This window comes from Lissotriton vulgaris, chromosome 8 (assembly GCF_964263255.1).
Source record: "Lissotriton vulgaris chromosome 8, aLisVul1.2, whole genome shotgun sequence".
NCBI classification, from domain to species: domain Eukaryota; kingdom Metazoa; phylum Chordata; class Amphibia; order Caudata; family Salamandridae; genus Lissotriton; species Lissotriton vulgaris.
The window spans coordinates 1,144,045,665-1,144,058,463 of record NC_141696.1 but is presented as its reverse complement, the minus strand read 5'-3'; the positions used below and the strand labels follow the sequence as shown (position 1 = coordinate 1,144,058,463).

The window sequence follows — 12,799 nt, the reverse complement described above, 5'->3', positions numbered from 1 at the left end:
GCCGAAGACGGCTGAAATGCCAGAAACCGGTCCCCGGTAGCTTGTCTCCTTTCTGGTGAAGAATTGGCTTGGTAGTTTAGTCTGCCCTGTTCCCATGATGCACTGGGCCAGGGACAGACTGATTTGCATATAGCCAGGTTCTGAGCTGGGATGGTGCAGTGAGATAAATAACGGTGATGGATCAAGCCCTGATCTTTGGACTGGGTAAGAGTGGTCTGCTTAATTCAGACACTCTGTTCATCACCACCCCCTTTTCTGAATCGTTTTTGGCCACTATAGGTGTGGCAGGGTATACTCAGACATGAGTCCCTTTCTCACTGCACCATCAGGATTCAAGCAAGCCGGGCCGAAGACGGCTGAAATGCCAGAAACCGGTCCCCGGTAGCTTGTCTCCTTTCTGGTGAAGAATTGGCTTGGTAGTTTAGTCTGCCCTGTTCCCATGATGCACTGGGCCAGGGACAGACTGATTTGCATATAGCCAGGTTCTGAGCTGGGATGGTGCAGTGAGATAAATAACGGTGATGGATCAAGCCCTGATCTTTGGACTGGGTAAGAGTGGTCTGCTTAATTCAGACACTCTGTTCATCACCACCCCCTTTTCTGAATCGTTTTTGGCCACTATAGGTGTGGCAGGGTATACTCAGACATGAGTCCCTTTCTCACTGCACCATCAGGATTCAAGCAAGCCGGGCCGAAGACGGCTGAAATGCCAGAAACCGGTCCCCGGTAGCTTGTCTCCTTTCTGGTGAAGAATTGGCTTGGTAGTTTAGTCTGCCCTGTTCCCATGATGCACTGGGCCAGGGACAGACTGATTTGCATATAGCCAGGTTCTGAGCTGGGATGGTGCAGTGAGATAAATAACGGTGATGGATCAAGCCCTGATCTTTGGACTGGGTAAGAGTGGTCTGCTTAATTCAGACACTCTGTTCATCACCACCCCCTTTTCTGAATCGTTTTTGGCCACTATAGGTGTGGCAGGGTATACTCAGACATGAGTCCCTTTCTCACTGCACCATCAGGATTCAAGCAAGCCGGGCCGAAGACGGCTGAAATGCCAGAAACCGGTCCCCGGTAGCTTGTCTCCTTTCTGGTGAAGAATTGGCTTGGTAGTTTAGTCTGCCCTGTTCCCATGATGCACTGGGCCAAGGACAGACTGATTTGCATATAGCCAGGTTCTGAGCTGGGATGGTGCAGTGAGATAAATAACGGTGATGGATCAAGCCCTGATCTTTGGACTGGGTAAGAGTGGTCTGCTTAATTCAGACACTCTGTTCATCACCACCCCCTTTTCTGAATCGTTTTTGGCCACTATAGGTGTGGCAGGGTATACTCAGACATGAGTCCCTTTCTCACTGCACCATCAGGATTCAAGCAAGCCGGGCCGAAGACGGCTGAAATGCCAGAAACCGGTCCCCGGTAGCTTGTCTCCTTTCTGGTGAAGAATTGGCTTGGTAGTTTAGTCTGCCCTGTTCCCATGATGCACTGGGCCAGGGACAGACTGATTTGCATATAGCCAGGTTCTGAGCTGGGATGGTGCAGTGAGATAAATAACGGTGATGGATCAAGCCCTGATCTTTGGACTGGGTAAGAGTGGTCTGCTTAATTCAGACACTCTGTTCATCACCACCCCCTTTTCTGAATTCTCAAGAGATGGCACCTCTCCCTTACCATTTGCATTCACCTTCTGGCTTCTGGATGGTCAGATTGGATCTAATAGATGCTTTTTGACTTGGTTGACAGCAGATCCTGCTGGGGACTCAACCTCTATGGATTGTTTACCAGAGATTTGTGGTCCTTAGCATAGCCTGGATTTCAGATCATTTCTAAGGGACTCCTTACTGGATGAAGCACTGAAGTAGCTTCAGCAAGTAGTGGCAAATACATCACAGATGTGAAGTGATGCGTGGTGGTCAGCATCTGACCTTATGTCTCACTCACAGTCGGGACATCATTGCATCAAAGAACATCACAGCTACTAGCGAGAGCTATGAAAGATGTACACAAATGGTGCTTTCAGGTTTCCATATGGTCACCTGCTTTGAAAGCCGAAGTTTCATTCCTGATTAAGTGCTCCTGTACATTTCTACAGTTCTCTAGTTGGGCCAGGAATGTGCTCGACCACACAGCATCAAAGTTTCTTCTAAATGAGCTGGGAGTTGCCGGTTGAAAAACATAAGGTTCTAGAGTTGATCATGTACACAGCAGAGGAGAGTCCTCAAAAATAGCACGCCCTTTAATGTATTGGATACATTGTATGACTTTTTTGCAAACAGAGTCAAAGAAGATGAAGCTATGGTAACTTACTGCTCCATGACGAGTGGAGACTTGCTTTTCTAGATTTCTCCCATACAGGATGAACAATCTGATAATAAGATTTACACATTAAGACAGGGACCAGGAAGTAACATTATAGTCTTAATCGTAGATCTTCACTGAAGAAATGACTTTATGCGTGAATCGGAGCAGTGCTATGGAAAAGAACTGAGAGTGCTGTTCTATTATTCTTCTAGATTGGTGGTAACATTTTGTTTCATATTTACTTTTTGGCATCTGTTTTGGGAACCCACAATGTGAGCAGAACAGCACATAGATACAGCAGACCCATGCACAGAATATGTGTGCTGCATCAAACTAGTGGTTTGTCACTGCACACTACATGGGAGAGTGAGTTTTAGGCCAATGGGATCAGCTTTTCTAGATGTTCTTATGCAGCTGGCAAGGCATGCATTCTTGTCTGACAAGGTGCCATATTGCAGTTGGTAAGCATTCATCTTGCCATCCATGACTGAACCAGCCATAAATGCATGTTGGCTGGACTATGTAAAGCTGTGTATTCACATGTGTAAACAGAGGCTCTGTGCTTCTGCTTCTGAATGTCTCCCGTGCTGCCCAGTCACAGACCTTGCTTGTAAAAAGAGAGGTGGCAAGAGCACCTAGTCCACAGAGAGGATATTTTCTTCATGCCCAGCAATGTAAACTCAACACTGAATGTAAATATCTGTGTAATGCCCTTAGCCGATCCAAAACATGACTGACAGCCCATCGAGCCAATGTCTGAATGGTGCTTATCCAACCAAGCCAATGGCTGAAAAGGACTAACCCAAAGTCCCTTTCCATATAGTACGTGCATTGTGTGAGTCTAGTGTGTGTATAACATGACATCTTGCATGGCAGCTTTAATCGTCTGCCATCAGACATAAAATGAGGACTTAGGAAAAATAATGGCATAGTAAGGATTGATTTCCACAAAGCTGACCGGAGTACTATGGTCTAAAGGAGAACAGGTTACGCTTGCCGGCTACCTGAGTCAGAAACAGAACTACATTAAAAAATACTTGATAAGGAGTCACACAAGTTCACATCGCAAAATGGTTAGAGCGGTAAACCCTGATGCAGAGGTCTAGCCCGGGACCAGGGTTCAATTCCCGCCTCGGTGGGTCTTGGGCTCAATTTCCGCGGTCCTGATAATTCTCGCCTCAGTGCCTATTCTAATTATGGGTCCCACTCTGCAACTCTGGGCAATAGCTTGCTTAATCTCCACAACGGCCCCAACAGCGCTAGGATGCCTGGCTTCAACTTGGGGGTGCCCAGGAGTGGACACCTCACAGGGAAAAGCCAGGAAGGGTTCCACAGCGGTATGCCTACAAGCGCCTGAGATATCCCTTCGGAGGTCGATTCGGTGCGCTATACACATACTACTACATTTACATTTACATTTACATTACCAACAGCACTCTTATGCATTTAATGCTACATTTTATATCTTTCACTTTGGCTTGTGGCAGCAGTATATATATATATATATATATATAGTGCTTAGTGGAGGTTTCATTTTTAAAAGGAGTTTCCGACGGTTTAACTGGTGTTTCTTTCTTTGAGGATTTCACCGGTCTCCCAAGTAAGGTGCTGCTACAGTTTCCTGTCAGGAGGGTGGAGTTACTCTCAGGAAAAGGTGTGGTTGAGAGTTAAACCACTCCCATAGCTGGTTTTAGCTGCTGAATACCTTTATTATATGGTGAATTCTTTCCGATTTGACTGCTTCTTCATGTTAATTTATGCTTGTCTCTATATATTTTTACTTTATTATTATGGAAGGGAAAATTGTGCATTTTGGAAATAATAAATGCAAGCAAACAGTTTCATCCCAACCAGTCAAGTCAAAACTTGTGGAATCTGAGGAGCCGTCTTTATCCACTTTATTAGAGGACATGGTTAGCCTTTCTATGAAGGTATCTGATAAGTTCATTAAAATCCAGGATAACAATTCAAAAATAGACAGTTTGGCACCTATTACAGCAAATGGTTTACTGGTGTGTTCCTTGTTACTTGATTTACAAAATCGTAATGAGCAGCACAACTTACATATCTTTAGTTTACCTGAAGAGGTGGAAGCTAATGACTGCAGGCAATATTTAGAAATTTACCACCTGGTCTTTTGCACTTATCATTCCCAGAAAATTAGAAATTGACAAGGCTCACAGAATCCCGTCACACCAAAATCCAAGTCATAGCAAACCATGTCAAATGATATTTAACGGATTGCATCACCATCATCTTGTAATGATCCGGAAAACAGCAAAAGAAATTCCGTCATTGATGGTTACTGATAACAGCATTTTTGTACACCAAGACTTCTCTAAAGAGACTGTTAAAATGCATAAATAATTTACTGACCTTAAACCGCAATTAAGAATTGCGTGGTAAATTGGGTGGTAAAATACCAAATCCAGGTGTGCATGCACATGTGTGCATGCACACCTATGCCATGTGACAGACAGACATGCCCTTAGGGCAAGTCTGTGTGCCACATGGCACACATGCCTGTATTTGGGGTGCTAGAGGGTGTCAAAGTGACACCCCCTGCACCCTTGCTGGAATCCATATTTACCGAATCTGTAAATACCAATTCGGGAATGCCCTTTGATTCCTATGGCCTTCAATGTCCATAGGAATCAATGGGCATTACCGAATCGGTATTTACAGAATCGGTAAATACCGAATCTTAACGATTCGGTATTTACCGATTCTGTAATACCTACACCCCCCCCTCTATTTTACCACTTCTTAAATACCAAATCGGTAAAATTCGGTATTTAAGAAGTGGTAAAATAAAATTACCTACATCTAGGCCCAAGTCTCCAGTATCGCTGTAGACTTACAGAAAAATGGAACTCTAAATCCACAGCAGCAATCCTCCTAGCCAACAGTTTAAAGTCTGCTTCAGGTTTCCAGCACTCCAACTAATTGTACATCCAGAGCTCTCCACTGGACACAGAGGATATGGTTTTATCAGCCAAAAGGCAAACAAAGGCAGAAATCTTTCCAAGCAGACTTTGGAGCTGATTTAGAGTTTGGCAGGCAGAGGTAAGTCTGTTGATATTGTAGAGCACTTTACTCCAGACATACCGTGCCAAACCCTGCAGACAACTCAAAACATTGACAGGGACAGCTCCATTAAACATGATGATGGCCGCCTGTCAAACTCTGAAAGGAGGAGTTTTATTTGGAAAAACTAGAATAAATGCCCCCCACACTATGGGTGTTATCGCCCATGTTGGCCGTGTCATATTTCTTTGCTCTCCCTCACCACAAGGTTTTACCTGACTTTGATGAACAGCAAAAAAAACATATAACACCATTCACTCTACGTCAGGCAGACCGTGTTTTATATTAGGCTCCGAATGCCCATACTCAACTGTGTTATTGGAAGATTATGCCAGTGACAGAGACAGAGTAGTCGTGACCATTTGTCTCTTTGTACAGAGTAGGCATACTTAATGTCCTCCTGACTGTAAATCAGGCAGGCAGACATTCATATTGGCAGAGAGGGCACTCTGAATCTGCCTATTTCAGAAGATTCAGAAGATTGTTTGGAAACCGTCCTGGTTCAAGACCTGACCAGCAAGATAACTGAAGTGATTAGTTGGAATTATTTATTTCACAGGCATGAAGAAAACATTAACTCTTGCCCTTCCATTCTGCAAATGTTGAACAGTGAGCACGTGTGATACAAGCCATTAAAAAAAAAACTTTGCTGACCAATAGGACAATAAAAAAAAACTTTGCTGACCAATAGGACAAGTAAAACTATCCAAAATAACATCCAACTCAGAAACATGTCTAACTTACTGCACTGTGAAATCGTGAAGGCTCTGTGTACGTGTCATTTAACTTTCAATCACTTCCCAGGCTGAATATATTTCTTCCCAGGGATTGATCTCACCTAGTTGCTAACGTGACAGTCTTGCAGAATCTACTCACACTAATTGTGGGTGAATTACTTTTTTTAATTTGCAGTACGTAAATGTGAAACTTTGGGTGATTCTACCTGTTTCCACTTGATTTTGCATCCGCCTGCCCCAAGTTTAATAAAGGTGAAATGCAAGCAGAATTCCTTGGAGCACAAGAAATTCTTGTTTCGCATACTGAGAGATGCATGGAACAAGGAAGTCTTGTTCCCTCTTGCACGCTATTGCTGCACATCAGCCCAAATAACTCCATACTCCACTAGTGTACATCACTCCATGCTTCTCTACTGTGCATGAGCCTGTCAAACAATCAATCAATTAGGTATTTGTGAAGCGCAATACTCACCCGTGAGGGTCTCAAGGCGATGGGGGAAGCAGGGGGGGGTTCGTGCCTCTCCGTATCATTCAAAGAGCCAGGTCTTGAGGCTCCTCCTGAATGCTTGCCGAGTGGGGGATCATTTGTTGCTGAGGGGAAGTTTGTTCCAGGTCTTGGCTGTGATGTAGTAGAAGGCTTTTCCTCCCGATCTGGCTCTGCAAATGCATGGGCTTTTGACCAGGGCGAGGTCGGAAGGGCAGAGGCTTCTCTTGGGTGTGTGGAAGGATACTCTTTCGCTGAGGTATTGGGGTCCCATGTTGTGGAGGGATTTGTAGGCATGAGTGAGCAGCTTGAAGGTCACTCTCTTTTTGACGGCGAGCCAATGGAGGTCTCGTAAGGTCTGGGTGATGTGGTTTTGTCATGGGTTACCGAGGACGAGTCTGGTGGGGGTGTTCTGGATGGTCTGGAGTTTGTGGAGTAGGGATTTGTTGATCCTGGCTTAGAGGGCGTTTCTGTAGTCCAATCTGCTGGTTATGAGTGTGTTGGTGATGGCCCTTCTATATTCGGGGGGGATCCATTTGAAGGTCTTGCGGAGGATGCCGAGGGTGCTGAAGCACGTGGCAGAGACGGTGTTGATCTGTCAGCTCATGGTGAGGGAGGAGTCGAGTATGATGCCAAGGTTGTGAGCATGGTCCGTAGGTGTTGGGGGGTTGCTGAAGGTGGTGGGCCACCAGGTGTTGTCCAACGTTGAGTGGGTGGATCAGAGGATGAGGACTTCTGTTTTCTCCGAGCTGAGTTTCAGGCAGCTGCTGCTCGTCCAGGAAGCAACGTCTTTCATTCCTTCTTGGAAGCTGTGTCTGGTGGTGTCAAGTTCCTAGGTGAGTGAGAGCATGAGTTGGGTGTTATCGGCGTAGGATACTATGCTGAGTCCATGCTTACTGATGATGCGGGCGAGGGGGGCCATGTAGATGTTGAAGAGCATGGGGCTGAGCGATAATCCTTGGGGTACTCCGCAGCTGATCTCTGTGGGTTCGGAGAGGTAGGGCGGGAGTCTGATTCTTTGGGTTCAGCCAGTCAGGAATGAGCAGATCCAGTCTCGGGCAGTTTCCTGTATGCCGGTGTTGTGGAGTCTGGTGGTGAGTGTGCGGTGGGAGACGGTGTTGATGGCGGCTGAGAGGTCTAGTAGGATGAGGGCTGCCGTGAGGCCCTGGTCGAGGAGAGTGCGGATGTCATCTGTGGTGGCTAGGATGGCGGTCTTGGTGCTGTGGTTGCTGTGGAATCTGGATTGGGAGAAGTCGAGGATCGAGTTGGCTTCTATGAAGGTCATGAGCTGGATGTTGACAATCTTCTCAGTAACTTTGGCTGTGAAGGGGAGGAGAGAGATGGTTCTGTAGTTCTTGAGGTCCGTCTGGTCTGCGGAGGGCTTCTTGAGGAGAGGTTTGACTTCTGCGTGTTTCGAGTTGTCGGGAATGTGCCGGTTTTGAAGGTGGAGTTGATGGTGCATTGTAGTTCAGGTGCTATGGTGACGGCGGCTCTGTGGAAGATGTGCAGCAGCCAGGGGTCAGTGGGGGCTCCTGTGTGTATGCTCTTCATCGTCTTGGCAGTGTCTTCTGTGGTGACAGGGGTCCAGGCGGTGGTGGTAGGTTGGCTGGCGATGCTGGAGATAGGTGTGGTGTCAGTGCCTTGTTTCTGTTAGTTGAAGTTGTCGTAGAGGGACCTAATCTTGTGATGGAAGTGGGAGCCAAGTTTTTTGCAGAGGTACTGGGAGGGGGGCATCTGAGGCTTCGCTGGGGGGGTTTGGTGAATTCTTGTATGATGCTGAAGAGTTCCTTTGAGTTGCGGGAGTTGGTGAGGATTCTGTCCTGGATGAAGTTCCTCTTTGTGGATCTGATGCGTTGGTGGTATTCTGTCATGACGGTTTTGTAGGTGGTGTGTGCTTGCAGTATTTTGCTGTTTCTCAATGCTTTCTCGAAACTTCTGCACGTGCATCTGGAATCTCGGCAGTCGGTGGTGAACCAGGTGGTTTTCGTGGCGCATTGTCTGTCGGAGCTCTGGAGGGGAGCGAGCGTGTCTGTGCAGTCGGTGGTCCATCTGTGGAGTTTGTTGGCTGCGGCCGTGGTGGGGAGAGCACGACTAAGGGCGGAGTTGAGGTGCTCTTTGGTGACCTTGCTCCATTTCCTGCATGAGGGGCGTGGTGTTTGTTTGTATGCAGTGGGTTTTGAGAAGGATAAATGTACTTGGTAGTGGTCAGTCAAGAGGGGTTGTATGGTGTGGCTGAAGCAGAAGTTGTTTCCTCCTGCGAAAATGGGGTCGAGGGCATGACCTGCCTTGTGGGTGGGGGTGGTGATGAGCAGTTTCAGTCCGAGGTTGCCGAGGTTGTCCAGGAGGGCGGTGGAGTTAGGGTTGCTGAGGTGGAAATTCAGGTCTATGAGCAGTAAGTAGTCCATGGAGGCGATGGCGTGGGGCACAATGAGGTCTGTGATGGTTAAGGTCAACGTGGTGCGCGGTCCGGTAGGTCTGTAGGCAAGGGTGCCACGTAGGGTCATTCTGGGGTTGGTCTGGATCTAGAAGTGGAGGTGTTCCATAGGTGATAAGGAGTCGTTTGTGCTGGCTGTGGTGAGTTGGAGGGAGCTTTTGTGTACAATGGTGAGTCCTCCTCCAGGGTGGTTGAGGCGGTCCTTCCTCTGGATCTTGTATCCTTTGGGGATGGCGGGTGCGATGGCGGGCGGAGGTTGCGTTGGTCCAGGTTTCTGTGAGGAGAGCGATGTTGGGCGCCAGGGTGTCAAGGAGGTCTGAGATTTCTACTGCATGTCAGTGCAGGGAGCGTATGTTTAGGATGATGCAGGGGTTTGTGTGCAATGGTATCTGGTGGGTGGGCGGTAGTCATGTGGGTCCGTAGGTGGGTGAAGGTACGGCGGCAGTGTCAGCAGGAGAACTGGCCATGGCTGGTGTTCGATGTTTACAGCTGCCAGTTGTTGTTTCTTCCAGGGTTGAGTGCGTTAAGGGCAGCTGAGTCGTAGTGGTGGGAGGTCCGAAGACCAGTGTCCCTGGTGCTGGTCACAGTCGGGTCGTGGATGGGTGCAGATGGGATTTCCTTTGGAACGCCGTCGGTGCGCCACCAGCGCGGCCGAACAGCGGCCGCCATTAAGTAAGGTTCTGGGGTGGAGGCGCAGCTGGGAGGCGGGAACCGGCAAAGGAAGGGGCTGCAGGGACAGGAGCGGCGGGAAGGGGAGTGAAAGCAGCAACAGGAGAAAAACAGAGGAAAAAGGCACAAAGAGACAAATGGTCGCAGAAAAGGCACAGAATAAGCACAGAAAAGGCACAAGGAGACACAAAGGCACAGAAAAGGCATGATGAGACAAAGAGGCACAAAAAAGACAAAAGGAGACAAATGGGCACAAAAAGGCACAAAACTGCACGACAAAGGCAGACAACTTACTGAGCCTGTGGGAGACGGAGGACCTCGAACACCTATCTGCAAGCAGAGATGTGCTGGGGTCAGCGGCCCAACGACGAAGCTGTTTGAGGGGAGTGCAGTATCTCTGACCCTTTATGCACATTAACCTGTGCCTCCACTGCATGTCACATCACGGAGCACCTTCTGCAGGAAAGTGTGGTTGTCTGTTGAATTGATGGCTGTATGATTCTTTATCTGCGTTCATCGGCGCCTTTTGATTTGTTGGACTTATTTAAAATGTGTGTTTGCAGGGGTTGGTCAGTGTGTATATGTGCATGCTCTTTTTGTAATCTAGACTACTTTTCTATACAACTTTTTATCTAGTTCAGCATTGCTTTAATGATTGCTTGTTCACATATTTCCCAAATGTTCATTAATCAGTACAAAAGTGCTTAGGAACCTCTGACAGCACCCTAACATACCTAGCACCAGGTGCACCACACAGACCTATGCGCAAATCCGCTGGTGTGTGCATGCAGCTTTCCGGTGCCCACAAGACCTGTTTACTCAAGCACCACTTCCATGAAATGTGAAAGAGAAGTCTGCCAACTGTTTACCAATTACACACCCCAGGGGGCAGGTTCTTTGCAAAGGGATGTGACACAAGGTTTTGCAATGTGTTTTGTAATGTGATTGACTTTTGACTTGCTTGTGCCCCGATTGTTTACAATTTCCCATTTTTTTAAAATGGTCTAAAGTTTACATATGAAATGGTAATTTTCCACAGTGCCATATCCTAGGGTGGATTATGGAATACAAATTCATCATCATTCATTAATGTTTGTTACACAATTTTCCCCATTTGTAGAATTTGTTAAAGTAAGAAAAGCTTTCCATATCAATTTTTTCCGGACGATACTTAAGTTCAAGAAACGTCAGTGATTGTACAATGTTGGCGCTTAGATTACATAAACCTTCTAAAATCTCTCTCTGTCATTGACCAATAGGCAGCAAGTGGGTCAGATTGGAAGGCAGTGACGTTGAAAACATGGAAACCCATATGTCTTGAAAGTTCCTGGTACCAGTATGAAACCTCTGGGGTAAATCTGACAAATAAATATACCACGTGTCCCACTGACTGCTGGCGCTGACCGGAAGAGATGTTCAGCTATTGGGGACCCTCTAGGGATGCTGAACACCATTAGGAAAGTGTCCAGCTAATATCTTGTCCTTCGGGTTCAAGGTGGGTTTTGAGCATCAACAGAGCCCTCTCAGTGGTCACGAATTGAATGAAAACCAAAATCAGTAACTAGCATAGATCTGGATAGAAACCTTCAAAATACATAGTCAAAAGCCGTCTCAGCTTTTGTCCCAATAACCCTCTCAGCTCCTCATAAATTAATGATTATGGTCAAGGAATTCCGAAGATTCGATTTTACGAGCATTCTCCTAAAAAAATGTAGGGGGGAACTACTTTGGAATGTATATATGGTAATCGTTAATGACCAGCAAGGTCAGACGAGGTTCTTTTTGCTGTGTAATACATTCAAAAGGCACTGCATATCCCTGTATCCATAATCGCTGCAGTTGACACAAAGTACTTGATCAACAAAAAGGTTTGCTCCAATATTTGGAATACATTTTCACTTCCATTAAGTTCACAAAAGCTTCCACAAGCCCTACCTGGAATTTAGAACACTCGCTGATTCCCAGGAACAGCTGTCAATAAATTCTGTCTTGCACTCTCATAGGTGGTTTCATTTATACCCCAGTAAATATATATAGTGCAAACTTGCATGAATTTAACACAGATGTGGCTTTGCACAATATTATTATTTTTTTCTTTTCTAGGAGGAACATTTTTCTCTGTAGGAAAATGTTTTACACTACACCATAACCAATCGCAAACCCTGAAACTTGCATTTACACCTACTCCACTTGAGTACAATTATGACCATAATCGTGGTGGGAAACCGCTAGAAAAGTTCTGTAAACACCCACACACTTGTACATTTGTAGGTGTGTCCCGCAAGAACCAGCAACGATCTGCCTTTGTGAGCCGATTTACTCACACATACAATTTACACCACACTTTTATGGAATTACATGTGAGTAAATTCATGTTTTCTGAATACTAATGGGCATATCAGCAAGGCAGCGCTATGAAATTATCTCCGCTTTTGCATCCGTTTTCGGGCAAAAAGCGGCAATAATTTCATCGCTTTATCAGCAAAGGCACGCTATTGCATGTTTTGCTGATTTAACGCCCCTTACAACATCGCCCAGCTTTGCATCTCTAATGAGTTGCAAAGTGGGAATTCCGTGCTAAGATAACTAGAGAAATGTCGCTAACCAACATTTCTCCAATTATCAAGCTGCACGCAAACAAGCAGAGCGAAAAGAAAAGTAGCGCTAACCACAGATATCGCTACTTTCCTTACGCCTGCTTGTAATCGGATTTAGCCATGTAATCCAATGGGAGGTGGATTACATGGCTAAGACCACCCTGCCCTATCAACAAGGTATCGCTGGTCGCAGTGCGATTATCGCTGGAATCCCACTGTTTTCTAGCTAACGCATGGATTCCTATCACTTGGGAGCTAAGCGTTGCTGATAGCACGCTATCTCTGAGATAGAATTCAGTGTTAGCCTGCGATAATTTTACTTGCGCTAAAAGAGCTGAACGATAATTATCGCAGGTCCTTGCTGATTTGGCCCTAAATCCCTTGTAGATCAATTGATTTGCTCTTTTCAGCTTGTCTTTGTGAATCGGACCCTGATCATCTAAAGATCTGGGAAGATGTTCTTATTTAAAGTTAAGGAACAGCTAAAAGGAAA

General features: G+C 46.2%; 1 protein-coding gene across 1 annotated transcript in view; it reads right to left on the bottom strand.

Moving 5' to 3' along the window:
- LCP1 (lymphocyte cytosolic protein 1) overlaps positions 1 to 12,799 on the bottom strand; it is a 203,954-nt gene that overhangs the window by 123,066 nt on the left and 68,089 nt on the right. The gene's annotated exons all lie outside the window — the stretch shown is intronic.